Source organism: Fundulus heteroclitus, chromosome 10 (assembly GCF_011125445.2).
Source record: "Fundulus heteroclitus isolate FHET01 chromosome 10, MU-UCD_Fhet_4.1, whole genome shotgun sequence".
Classification (NCBI taxonomy): domain Eukaryota; kingdom Metazoa; phylum Chordata; class Actinopteri; order Cyprinodontiformes; family Fundulidae; genus Fundulus; species Fundulus heteroclitus.
The window spans coordinates 26,400,876-26,415,522 of NC_046370.1; the positions used below are offsets into that span (position 1 = coordinate 26,400,876).

Below are 14,647 nucleotides of genomic sequence, written 5' to 3' on the forward strand. Positions count from 1 at the left end.
TTAAAACTAAATGATGCTCAAATGCGAATGATTCCACTTGACCGGCGTTTTCACACGTTGTTGTCAACAATGAACTGTGTTGCATGACATGTGACTGGGCCAATCACGCAGCGGAGGTGTAAGGGTTTGCCCAATCACCGCAGAGAGGTGTGCGTCTTCCAGAGATAAGGCGATTACAAGGCGGGGCCCGGCGGTGACGTCACCTGAAGCTCTCGCGTGTTCTCTTTGGGTTACTGGAGTTCATCATTTCAGACAAGCTGTTGAAGCGGCACACGCAATCCTGCTACTGTGGTAATTCACAGATAAAAAAGGCAAACTCTATCTTGCTAAATAGATAAGAACACAAACATATCGCCGCACAGGTCAAGTTATTTCAAGATCAGTATCGATTCCACGTTTAAAGTCAACTGAAGTTCGTGGAAATGCCTGAGTCCACATTTAAATAAAAAATGTGTCATAGGAACAGTTTGATTTTCCTTTTTTATGATTCTGAGCAACATTTTTTTTCTTTTTTAAAAGCGGGCCATAAGGAAGAAAAAGAGAGTGAGACTGATGACCCCCCCCAGCCATCCCAAACACAGTTCGCATTCTCCCTTTATGTTAATAAGGCACATTCACCACAAACATGGACTGGCCAGAATGCAATGCTTCAGTAAAGTAAAGTTAAAGCTGGTTAAAAGTCCAGTGCCAGCTAACCTCTCAGGACAGCCGCTCGTGTGCAGGTCAGCGAGTTCAACATTTCTCTAAAAGGCTATCTAGCTTTGTTGATACTCTGTCTATAACACTAATTCTCCTCTAAAGAGTTTCTGAAGGGACTTTATGAAACCCAGGTTTGAAATAATATACAGGAGTCATTTCTACGCTGCACCACTTCTGGAAAATAAGCTCAACAACAACTTGCTCCATGTTTTTTGTTTGTTTGTTAGTTTACATAAAAAATATTTCTAAGTATATATCTGCATATCCTTCCTTTACATATATATATTCAACAGGTTCTGTTCAAATCCTGTTGAATTATTTGATCCAAATAAAATACAATTCCAGGCATATGGATTCGGGAAATCATGAACTGTGATTTACTACTACTTTATTTATAAAGCACTTTAAAACCACAGCAGCTGTGACACAGAGCTGTACAGACAATAACCAAGAAACATTTAAAATGGAAACAAAAGCAAAGATTACTATATAAATATAAAAAGAAATAAGAGCAAAAGTCTCAACATGTGTTAAAAACCAACGAAAAAAATGTGTCTTAAGGCGAGTTTTAAAAGTTCACAATAAAGGGGCATTTATAACATGGAACGGCAAAGTGTTCCATAACTTAGGAATAGCGACACTAAAAGCTCTGTGTCCTCTGAGCTTAAGTTTGGAGAGTGTGGGTGAAGCAGCTCAGAGAGGTAAGATGGGGCAAGACCATCTATACAAATACAAACTGAAGATTTCTTCTCATTTTGGATCACTTTTTCTGTCATTTTGGGACATGGTGTTCTTAATTTTGACTAAAGTGGCATTCATCAGGAAGGTCAAGATGAGACTGACGCAGAGTATGGTCGAAATAATGAAGTGTTTTAGTTTCCCAAATATGGCTCAGTCTCCAAGAAACATACATGCATGGTACGTCACACGTTCCAACAGCATCTCTCAGTCACAACTGCTAAAGAGAAAGCCTCAAGTAGTTTCTGCTTTGAAACATTTCAAGGAAGAACCCTAATAGTTTTAACAACAGAGTTTAGACACAGAGGATTTTTGAAACATTCCGCACACAATGCCAAAACGCGTCTGAAACATGTTTGAAATAAAGCTATTTTTAAAAAGTCTTGCAGCTGTTGCTATGTGCCAGCCTCTTTTTCATTGGCTATCCGAAACATTCCATTACAGGTGGGTCGTTGATCATGTCCCACTACCTGTTTGTGTCCACACCAGGCTTTTGAGCCAGGTGAACAGGCTGATCCAGACTTCCCCCGACTTAGAATCGGGGGTAAAATCAAACAAAGAATAGTTTGTTTTTCCAGTCTTTCTTACTGAGTTTAAAGGCAAAGCTCCAGGACCGCACGGTTTCCCAGCAGAATTCTGCCCATTGCTGGTCCCCACTTGCCAAACGGTGATGACAGTTGAGGAAACCTCACTGTGGGTCCAAGTGGTTATAAATTGCACATAGACTAGGCAGAGTTTTCACACCATATCAAAGACAGACTTACCCTACTATACAGAATGTTTTCCACATTTAACCATCAGGGTTTGAACCTGGAAACATGTAGCCTTTCAGGACACAAGCACCCTGCACAGACCACTGAGCCACCACTCCCCTGCTCCTGTTCTATGGACCTGCAGAACACACTGCTCACTTTGGGTGTGTAAATCACTCTATAGATAAAACTGTACTGAGTTGGATTGATCCTCCTTAACTACGTGAAAATGACAAACTGCTGATAAATGTTAAGAAATCAGTTCCCTCCACATCCTGATCAGATTCCCTGTAACCTCTACTAGAATGTCATAGTGATGGTACCGGGCAGCTGGATCAAAAGTAACACCATTGTGATACTATAAATATTGCTCTAAAATGATTGTAAATTCTTTTACAGTCTGTCCTAATTCAGCATCAACAGTGTGTCGATAGATATAACAATAGCTATGTCTACATCCACAAAATTTCATGGTTGGAAAAATGTGTTTGGATTAAATAATCTTATTACACCGTTTATGTGAGCACACAATTAATTAATCTGATCATAATGTGTGTGTTTATGCACCTGGCTTTTTTCATAATAGAACCACTCTGACATGTGCAGTTATCAAATTCCCCTAAAAAACACAGAAGGAGAAGTACTTTATTTTTGCTAAACAACAAAAAATAGTAAACAAAACAATAATATGCAAGTTTGTTTGTCTTTAGAGCACCCAGGCTGGACTTGCACGATGTTCTAATTACGGTTAAAATGTTACTGAGTAAGCAACAATTTTGAGCTCCTTTATTTTATTTTATTTTTTTAACAGCAAGGTTGTATCAGAAGTCCCGACAGTCTTGCTTCCTGACGTATTTCCGCCACTCACCCATGCGGAAATACGTCATGTTTACGTCGGGCGCACATGCCCACTCGGGTCAGTTTGCTACATTTGGAATAACTTGTGCCTGACCAGTGTTTATATTCACGTTGATCGGATTATCAATCGGCATAAACTACCCCTCTCCTTCATAAACTACCCCTCTCCTTCTTAAACTACCCCTCTCCTTCAGAATACAATTTTATTCCGATTGAGCTTGATCTGGTCATCATATTCTGATTGGCTTGTTTACATGATGCATAATTATTCCGATTGGCCCATTATTCCAATTACTTTTGTCCATGTAAAGGTAGCTAATTGTCAAATTTACAGAAAGGAAGTGAGATTGTTTAATCTCTGACACCTAAGCCTAAAAAAGTCAGCTTATCATATTTTTATTATTTGAACTATACAATTAACAGAAAAGGTCCAGTGAGTAAGTGCTTTGGCTTATTTTCCAATGACACTTGAGAATGAGAACTTTCCATATTTGGGAGTATTTTACTATATACTGTATAGTGAGGGTTTGACCGACACCTCCTTTCCTTTCTAGAGGGTCTGACTGAAGTGTCCTCTCCTGTCCCAGATGGTTATGGTAGAGATCTTCTCTCCTCTGATTTCACCCTTAGCCTTTCCAGCACCTCCCAGCGGTCTGCAGGACACACCTGAGCTTGCTATCTGGCCACCTCAGAGCCACCTCATTGCCCCTGAACTGACTGAGTCCTTGTCTCCTCCACACTCCATAGCTCAGCCCTCTCCAGACTCTCCTGCTACCTCTTCACCACTAATCAGGAGGTCAAAGCACAGAGCACTTTCCATATTATCTTCTGCTGGTGCAGCAGCTTCAAAGCCTCAGCATCATCAATCTCAGCACCTCTGGCACCGCCATCATCTTCATCACCATTTGCTTCTCTGGCTCTGTTATTGCTAACATCCTCTTCAACATGGCATAAGTCCCGCAATCCTCTTCTCTAACAAGGATGTCTAGCTGGACCTGCCTCATGTTCCTGCTACAGAGTTAAATTTAAATGAAATTAAATGAAATTAAATTTTATTTATATAGTGACAATTCAAACACGTCCTCTCAAGGCATTTTACAAAGTCAAATTCAGTCATCAGTCATTCAGAAGAGAACAAAGTCAGATACCTGTGGGAATTATACAGAAGGAAATAGCTCGATAGTGGTTGTGGAGAACCGAAGACCCGCCTTCCCCGAGCACAGGAGGGGGCGCCCAGGAGGGGCCGACACAGATATCCTGTGTCGGCCCCTCCTGGGTGCCCTGCTTTGGGGCCAACACAGGATATCTGCAACCTCCAACCCCCCCCCCCCCCCCCCCCCCCCCCCCACCCCAAGGAAAGAGGAGAGACGACCCCGAGGAAATCCCCCAGCCACCGCAATGCCGACGCCCCCAAGAGCCGCGGGGATGAGCCCGTGGGCTCTTCCGGCAGCCAGCCCCGCTGAAGTGGTCCCGGCCATGGACCCTGGGGGCCAGAGGCCCGAGGGGGGGGCCCCGGATGCCCCCTGGGGGCCCAGGCCCCGTGAAGAAAGCCGTCGGGAGTAGGCCGGCGCACACCTGGGAACCTGCCCCAACCCAAGGACCGTCAATGCGCCAGAGGGCCAAGGCGCCCGCCAAAGCAGCAGAGGAGGGCAGGACGTGGGGGGATGGGCTCCGCACCTAGCGGAGACTTGAGATGTTCTTGGGAGAGGGAGCGGACCACACCCATACCTAGAAAGAAAAAAAAAAAAAGGAAAACTCATTCACACCATCCCTCCCTTGTGCCCCACTCACCACACACAGATTAAAAAAAAAAAAGACGCTGTACACACATTCCCACATAACACTCGCATCCAACACTGACCAGAGGGGGGTCACCCCAAATTGACTATATGACTGCTTGTGCCCGACCCCCGGCCCCACCCCCGGACCAGACGCTCCCGGGACTGGGCCCCCCAAAGAGGGGGGGCCAACATGACCCGTACGAGCCACCCAGCCAGAGCCCCCCCCTCACCCCCTAAACACCTAATAAACCCCCTCCTTCCCCCACCTTACCCTAGCCACCCCTGCCCCCGCCCCTCCTGGGGGGAGCGGAGGCGTCAGCCCCAGACCTGGCAAGCCGCTGACTACCCATTGCAGCCCCCCGCCAAGACCCCGGACACTGTAGGCCCGCACCTCCTCAAGGCCACCCGACTCCTTGCTGCCATCGGAGTACGGGGGTGTGCAGAAGACCCCGATCCTCCGTACGCCCGCTCAGATGTTGTGTTGTTGCATGTTGTTCTCAAGTGTGTTTAAAAACTGGGAGCGCCGAAGAGGGTGCACGGCACAGCCCACCCCCCTCCGGAAGGAAGCTGGTGCCAGCGCACCCCCTCCGGGCAACTGCCCAGAACCCTCAATGTCTAAGTGCGAGAGGAGGTGTGAAGGGAGCCGTCCGAGGTGAGGCTCACACAACATAAGCCCCTCCCCCCCCAGACGTCTTCCCCCCCCCCCCCCCCCCCAGACGTCTTCCCCCCACCCCCCCCATACCATGGCCTACATGAGTGTGCGTTGTGAAAATGTTTGGAGTGAAAGTGTCTAAGATGCATGATGAAATTGGGGAGAGGGGCGTCACCAGAAAGTGGCAACCTCCAGTTATGCCCTCTCCCCAAGGACCTACATGTGTGGCGGCGTGACAACTGTTTTTATGGTAAATAATTAATTTCATGTGCTGTGGATTCAGGCAATATATAAAAAATCATAAATTAAGATTTCTAGATCCAAACAAGTTTATTGAGAAATAAATGTTTAGAGATTTTATTAATACACTAAAATTTATTACTACATAAACACACACAAGTACCAAAAATAGGTACCATTACCGGTATAGATTCCCTGGTATCATGTAGCGGTACCGTCTCATTTAAATGTGAAAGGTAACCATCCCTACCTGCCACTACTCATCTGCCCAGTCTGGTGTTACCTGCCAGTCTTGTTTACCATAACTCATCCCTGAAATAAACTAAAAAAAAAAAAACGTAACTCTGTGTCCGGCTGAATATCAGATTCACCAACATTACTCATTACATCTATTTGCTAAATTCCAGAATAATGAAAGAAGGATAATTTTTGACAAAAATTGATTACTTTATTAATATACAGAAGTTTACATACACTCACTATGCCTTTAAACTATTTGGGGATGCCCAGATGATGATGTCATGTCTTTAGAAGCTTCTGATAGGTTTATTGACAACATTTGAGTTGTTTTGAGACACACCTGTGGATGGTTTAAAGGCACACCTAAAACCTTTTTGTGTAACACAATGTGTAACACAATGGGAAAGTCAAAAGAAATCAGTCAAAATATCAGGAAGAGAATTGTGGACTTGCACAAGTCTAGTTCTTCTTTTGGTGCAAGTTCTAAATGCCTAAAGGTGCCACGTTCATCTGTTGAAACAATTATATGCAAGTATAAATACTATGGGACAAGCCAGCCGTCATACCGTCAGGACAGAGATGGATTTGGTGTTCCAGAGAACGTGTTTTGGTCTGAAATGTGTGTACCAACCCAAGAACAAAAGCAAAGACCTTGTGGAGACGCTGGCTGAAGCTGGTCAGAGTGCATCATTATCCGAAACGAGTAAAGTACCTACATGAGCTGAAAGGCTACTCTGTCATTACTCCAAAAGAAACACATACGAGCCAGATTATAGGTTGCACAGGCACACAGGGTCAAGGGAATTCATTTTTGGAGACACGTCCTGTGGTCTGACAAAACAAAAAATTAACTGTTTAGCTATAATGACCATTGTTACATTTGGAGGAAGAAAAGAGAAGCTTTCAAGCCTGAGAACACTATCCCAACTGTGAAATATGGGGATGGCAGCATCATGTTGGGGGTTGTTTTTGCTGCAGGAGGGACTGGTGCGCTTAACAAATAGATAACATCATGAAAAAAGAAAATTATGCGGAAATTCAGAAGTAGCATATCAAGATATCAGCAGGAAAACGACCTGAAGCATGCAGCCAAACTGGTTACAAAGTGGCTTAAGGGTAACAAAGTCAATGTTTTGGAGTAGCCATCACAACCCTGATCTCAATCCTATGGCAGAGCTGAAAAGGGATGTGCGAGCAAGGCGGCCTAAAAACTTGCTCAGTTTCACCAATTCTGTCTGGAGGAATGGGCCAAAGTTCCTGTCAACCTTTGTTAGAAGCTTGTGGAAGGAGATCCAAAATGTTTAAACCATTTAATACAAAATGTGAATTTCAAATACAAGCAACTGTTCCACTCTTACCGGCCAACGTTGGATCAATCAGCAACAAACTGAAGGAGATACAGCTGAGGATCGCCTCGCGTAAGATTAACAGCTATGTAGCGATCTTCATGGAGACGTGGCTTGACAACAATATCCCCGATGCTGTGGTGGAGCTAGCTGGCCGCTCTCTGTTCTGAACCGACAGAGCTGGAGCAGCAGGGAAGAGCAAAGGAGGAGGTCAATGTACATTCATGACTCTTGGTGCACAGCTGCAAATGCATCCAGAACCTTCTGCTCCCCTGATCTAGAATATCTAGACCAGGGGTTCCCAAAGTGGAGGACAGGACCCCTCAGGAGGTCGCAAGACACCTCTAGAATTCATGGGATGATTTGATACTGATTAGCTAAAAAGATTTAGTATATCCTTAGATGTGTAACTGATATCAAAGTATACCGTAACTTTACAAGATGCTTCATAATTTTAATGCTGGGGAAATGCTGCACTTTTCTGTAAAAGCTCTTATAAAAATATTAATTTATTCTCTTAATTTTACAAGTTTGTTCTCATAATTTCCACACAAAAATCCCAAAAACCAAACAAAAAAATCTCACTCGCCAAAATGGGGTCCCCAGTCTCTTGCACTTATACTTTGGGGGTTGCAGGCTGATAATGTTTGGGAACCCTTGATTTAGACCATTTAAACTGGTCAGAGAGCTCAGCTCTGTGATTATTATTGCAGCATGATTATTATTGCACATTCAGCCAAGAGCTGGTGCTAAATTAGCTCTGGAAGAGCTCTATTGTTTCATCAACAGCCTCATGAACACTGATCCAGAGACAGCTGTGATTGAAGCTGGAGATTTTACTCAGGTAGAATTAAAAGTAGTGCTCTCCAAATTCATAAAGTTCCTGAGCAGAGACAATAGTTTTAGATTAAGTCTACTGCAACATCCCTGCAGCAGCTCCTCACTTTGGTTCACCAGATCACGTCTCTGTGGACCTGATTCCTGTGTACAAACCACTGACCTGTAGAACCAGACCTGTAATACAAACCATTCAGGTTTGGACTGAAGAGGCCTTCTCAGTTTTACAGGACTGCTTTGAACACAGACTGGGAAGTGTTTAAAGATTCCCTTCAGCACTAATACTGTCCTACACACAAGGACATTCAGAATATTTCCTAACCAGAAACCATGGGTAGACAGCACAGTGCAGTCCCTACTGAAGGCCTGGGATGCAGCATTCAGATCTGGAGACAGAGTGACCTACAGCAGGGCTAGAAGTGAACTGAAAAAAGCCATCCAGAAGGCAAAGCACAGATACATGCAGCGGATAGGGGACCACTTCAGCAACAGCAAACCACAGCAACCAGCAGCTCAGCAACGACCCAGCTCTCCCCGACACCTTAAACGGCTTCTTCGCATGAGTCGACTCTCCAAGCAGCAGAAGTTCTGAACATCTTCTTCAGCCAGAGGTCGAGCAGCTTGTCCTGTAGCTGCTCCAAGTCACCTCCACCTTAAGGAAGATCATCGTCAACAATGCCGCATGCCCAGGCATGGAGTCAGGTCAGACGCTAAAATCATGTGCTGACCAACTTCCAAGGGTTTCTCTGGATATCTTTAACCTCCCCCTGCAGCTTTCCATGGTCCCTGCCTGCCTGACATCCTCCATCATTGTGCCTGTGCTCAAGAAATAAAAAATCACTCCATGACTACCGTCCTGTTGCTCTAACCCCTGTCTTCATGAAGTGCTTTGAGAGGCTCCTCCTGAAATATATTAATGACTCCATCCCTGCTGACCTGGACAGCCTGCAGTTCACCTACCTCCTAAACACCAACAAGACCAAGGAGGTCATAGTAGACTACAGGAGGCCCAGGAAGACTGAACAGCTCCTCTCTGCATACAGGGGGAGGTGGTGGAGAGTGTGGACAGCATGAAGGTCTTGGGCATCCACATCTTCTCTGACCTCTCCTGGACACTGAACACCTCCCACCTGGTAGAGAAGGCCCAATAGTGTCTCTTCTTCCTCAGGAAACTGAAAAGGACAGACTTTCTACAAAGTTACTAACAAACTTCTATAGAGCTAAAAAGCATTTTCTGTCCCAGCATGACAGTGTGGTATGAGGACTGCACGGCACAGGAGAGGAAAGATTTAGCATGGGTGGTGAGGTCAGTACAGGGGATCGAGCTAGGCACGGTTTATGCTACACTAGTTAAGAAAAGGGCACATGTCTGTAACTTAAAGACTGAAATTTAATGCACACCACTGTGGAGTGCTGTCTGACTTTTGGACTTGAAAACATCTATTAGCTGCAAAGGACTGTTGCACACTTTAAGCCTCTCAGGGGAGTATTGTTGGTCAGTGCAATCAACTGATTTTGAAAAAAAAAAAATAGAAAGATTGTCTAGTTGTGCCTGCATGTTATGTTTAATTAATTCTGTTTGTCTCATCAAAAATGCAATCATGGTAACACATAATGATAACATAGAGTAGATATGTGTAAAAACAACACATTTTAACACCCCCTTGTGTTGCCTTGTGAGACAAAACAGTTGTGTTAAAAGGGCAAACACATCTGTTGTATCATAAAAAAAACGTATGTGCTGTGTTAAAATGTAACACATCATGTGTTGTCTTTGACACATTAGCTTTAAGAGTGTGAATGATTTAAATGTTAAAGGAATGACTTAAAAACACATGTTCCCTTGAAAGTAAGCCCCAATAACGTATAAGAGCAGTGTTATTGTAATCAGTGAAAGTACAGGTAGAAAAGGGAAATGTAAGGGAAATAAGCTGGAATCACAGAAATTGGTTTGATGAGAAAAATATGGTGTTTGCCTTTCACACCATGATTGCATGACTGCTTTGTTTCTGCGCAGCAAACTGACGGACACTTCACTGTATAGTACATTTAACACACCATGGTGCATTCGTGTCAAGGTGTGCGAAGAAACAGCGCCCCCTGGAGTCACAATGTATAACGACTAAATGCGGTGCCTGTTCTAGAAATAGCCTATACGGCAGTTTTTTTTATTTAATTTCTCCCAGTCCGATATTTTGTTTTTGATGGAAACTAAACGATTTTTTTCATTTTGGATTTAAAAAAAAAAAAAAATCAGGTAACTACTTCTTTTCTGGATTTTCGAAACAGATGTGTAGTTGTTGGAGCCATGGAACTGTCTGGAGCACAGACATGTCTATGGTCTGGAGGATCGGGTGAAATCTGAACCTGTCGCTCTGTCCAGCCCCGAGCACATCCAACTGGACCGGTGTCCCCCGGACCTCTGCAGCGGGGAAGCAAGGGTTAAAAGCATGCAGCTAATGTGTTTTTCCGGTAAGAAAAGACTTCTTCGTGGAGAAATTAGCCAATCAGAAAACAGAACACCTGACACACAACCAATCACGGTCCATTTCCTCCACTAAGGACGCTATCCAAAGATGGCTGCTCCTGTAACAGTGAAGGAGAAAAGTCCATTAGTATTTGACAGAACAAAATAACTTTGAAAGGCTACTGATAGCTTCTTAAAGGGAACATAAGGTGAGTCCGCACGGGAACATGTTGTACGTGGATAATATTCTTTAAACGATGAGATAAATGACGTAGGTTTGTAGTCTCAGATGGGTCGACGCCTGTCTGCAGCATCTGTTGACATGAAGGGAAAGAACCCGCTGGGTCGTGTTCTTATCCAGTTTGTAGAGAACATGTCCAGAAAGCTAAGGTTCGGTTCTGGTTTCGAGCTAGCTGTTGTTCCAGAGGCTTTAGGTCGTCTTCAGTCGACAGTTATCGCGATATGTTGTTTATTTTGCCCAACGTAGTAAAGGATTTGCTGGGGAGTTTGATGGCAAAATTATATTTATTGTACAAACAGTTCATTTCTCAGCGTGAAACAATTAGACAGCAGACACAATAAAAAAGAAGAGCTTCTTGTATAAGTTTGAATTATTATCAAACCTACACCAGGTCAAAAATGTACATGCAGGCTCAGCTATAGTTATACTCAAAAGTATTCACACCCCCAGCCAGCAGCCTGATGTTATGATTCTTCTGACTGGAAAGGATGTGTGCTACCATGATGTTTCAGAGTGAAGAGAATGTGTACAACATGACAGTAACTGTGTGAAATTATTCATACCCACTGAAAAAATTATCCCAGTCTGGGGTTATTATTAGAACCTTATTTAACCAGAAATTCTCATTTGGATCAGGAATGTCTTTTTAAATATAGACTTGGCCAAGAAAGCAGTGAAAAGGAAAGGTGCTATACCCCAGAACATGTTCTGCTACTTCTCGATTTGCTTTAACTCTTCCACCATAAGCTCAGTTCAGTGTGTGCTGTGCAGCTAAACGTCATGCTGCAAAGAGAAACCAGCCGCTGCAGGCAGTCATGATCACTAGCAAAAAGTTAGTTCTGCTTTGTGTTGCCAAGATGTGGTAGGATATAACCAAACCGGAGAAAATGTCTTCATTTGGCACCTGGCAAATGTGTAGGAACCTTCTATCAGGTCAAACTTAATGACATCTTTGTAAAGATATTTCCATTCTATGTTCCACCCTGTCTGAAAGATGCTCTCGCTGCCATCAGAAGTAGAGTTTAAATCTCTAAAGCTAGAAGCTGTGGCATTCACAAGCCAAAGCATAAATGTGCAGTTTATCAGTAGATACTTCAAAGATACGCAACTGTCCTTTTCCCCTCAGCAATTAATCCACCTCACTGTGTAGTAAATTAGATTAAATCGTGTTTGAATGTGTCATTTACTCCAAATTATTCAGATATTTGTTTTGATTGTGTGTGTGTGTGTGTGTGTGTGTGTGTGTGTGTGTGTGTGTGTGTGTGTGTGTGTGAAATCAGCCTCAGGCTCTCACACAAGATGAGTGAAAAGTTATGCTTTATCAGATTCAGCCTAACTTTTTAACATGTCTAACAGTGCAGTACACATTAACTTATGTTGAGAAGTATTTACTGATTGACTTCATGGTTGGTAATTTAGCCAGTTCTACAGTGGTTTCATAAGAAAAGTTCTGCTGTGATTGTTTTTTTTTTTTTTATTCTCCGCAGAACCATGTCATTACATGAAATGTTCTTAAAATATAGCGTTGATCCTTCCTCTACTCTATTGGGAATTCTGCTGAGGATTTCAGTGCAGAGAGACCGTTTATCTTTGGGCTTTTTTTTTTCAAGAGAGATACTTTTACTGGGTCACAGTAAACTGTCCTTGCCCTGCAGTTGTAAGGCCTTCCAGAAGTGCTTCTGCCTAGAAAATATTAGTACTACTAACATTTCATGCATTCTGGTCTGGTTATTGAAGCAAAGAAAGCTGGAGCTTTTTAAGTTGTCCAAGCCGGTTGGGGGAAAGCGACTCTGTGTTTGAGAGATGCAGTATTTCACTTATGAAAGAGAAAGTGATGAGCAGAAACAGTGTTGGGTTTGCTCTCTTAAGAAATTGTGAAGCAGGCCAGCATATTTTCTCACTACTGTGTTAAAGCCAAATACACCAGAACTGTGCTGACGGTCTGTGAAGTGATCCGTCCAAATCCAACAGCTTTGGCTCCGATCATTGTTATTACGTCAGTTAAATTCAGTTTGTTTGTAGAGCACCAAATCACAGCACACATGTTTCATGATACTTCAAAAAAAACAAAGAACCCCCCCCCCCCTCCACACACACACACACACACACACCCACACACACACACACACACACACACACACACACACACACACACACACACACAAACACACAAAATTGTAAATAGAAATACACAGTGAGTTCAATCAAAACATATGTAGACAATTACAAATCAATTATTAGTGTATTATTTAGATTGGCAGGAAGGCTGGGGGGAGAGGAATCTTCGTGATTCTCAGGCAGTCAGCCATGTTTAAAGTCTTCAGTAGGAAATAATACATTTCTTTAGGATGATCTTTTTCATGTAGGGTAGTGTCTATTTGATTTCCAGATCGTTCTGTGTTTCAGTTTCCCGGCGCTATCGCTGCCACCTCTTACGCTCCAGTCTGTCTCTCTCCTCCTCTGGGACCGGGCATCATCAGCTGTTTGCCAAAACAGGCTGCTGACTCAGGCCAGCTGGGTTTTTGTGCAGCACAAAGCTGCTTATGTTAGTGGATGGGGTGGTTGTAGTTTCAGTAGGCTTTTCACTTCAACTAATGTGCAAACACTGGGTGGTCCTAAAAGCACCCTGGTGTCAGTCATATGTAACACTGTTGGCACATGAAATACTTATACTTATACTAATACTTATACATGAAACAGGAACCTTGTTTTCGAAATGGGGTTTCTAGTTAAAGAAGAAGTTAGGGTTTGCGACCCATATCCGTCTTTTTCCTGGCAGTGTGAACGGCCCAGTTCCAGTCGTTTCACCCCCCAAAAAATCTTATCTGTGTCACTTCCATATGTGGTGCTAACTCAAATACGTGTCAGATATATTTCAAAGCATCTGCAGACTGAACGGTCATGTCTCATGTTATGCGTCTTTCACATCACTCTCCTGTCTCTCACTACACATCCACACACAGCAGTAGCAGTTAGCGCTCCACAGAAGGCCGTTGTTATAAGCTGTGCTGCTTTCTTCTTACCTTATGTAGTCTTGCCATGATGTGGTCTAAATATTGTCGGCTCCCATTGCTCAACAGCGTTTTAATAATAGCAAGGAGAGATGCCGTGTAGTCTCTTGGGTTTGTTTTTTTCCAAGGGTTTTGTAAGCAAAACTTTATTGAACACTTCTAGAATCAATTGCATTCACCATTACTTCCGTAAACAGTGCGCTGCTTTGTGACGCCTCCTCCTGCGGATCACTGCGGTCTTGAACAGTTCAGACAGAGGTATGATGGCGGTCGCTTTTAATAGTAGTATGAACGGCCACCTCAACAACAACAAAAAAAATCAGATTTCTGCAAAAAATTGGAATTGAGCATCAAGACCTGCAATGTGAACGTAGCTTAAGAGACCCAAATGCAGAGTGCATCAAAGCTGTGGCATGATGCTAGGAAGCTGCGACTGACTGCGAGCACAGCAAAGAACGGAGCACAACTAACCCGCAGAAGTTCCTCAGTGAACACCCCACCTTTACTGGCGGTACTGCCACTAAATTTTGAAAAGAAAGTGAGGACAGACGAGCTGTACGTGTGGTGATGTCACGAGTACGCTTCTGTTCCAAAACACAGAGACACGTTCTGCGTGCTCCCGTTCTCCCCAAGTCCGTACTTCCTGTGTTCTTGCCAAGAACGCAGTTGACGAGAACGCGAGTCTGTACTCACGTTCTCGTGAATTGAGAAACAGCCACTAAATACTTTATTGCGTTATTTGCAGAACAGTGACTGTATGAGTGCTCTCTAAAAGTCTTTGGTAA

At 43.6% G+C, this 14,647-nt stretch overlaps 1 protein-coding gene across 3 annotated transcripts in view; it reads left to right on the forward strand.

Moving 5' to 3' along the window:
- The first annotated feature begins 10,695 nt into the window (after positions 1-10,695).
- Positions 10,696-14,647, forward strand: part of tmem94 (transmembrane protein 94) — a 53,206-nt gene continuing 49,254 nt past the window's right edge. For 2 of the 3 annotated variants that reach the window (XM_012876226.3, XM_012876227.3), the window contains exon 1: positions 10,696-10,819. The gene's annotated coding sequence lies outside the window, so the exon portion shown is untranslated. The remainder of the gene's footprint in view (positions 10,820-14,647) is intronic. The other variant, XM_012876228.3, reaches the window with a different exon arrangement.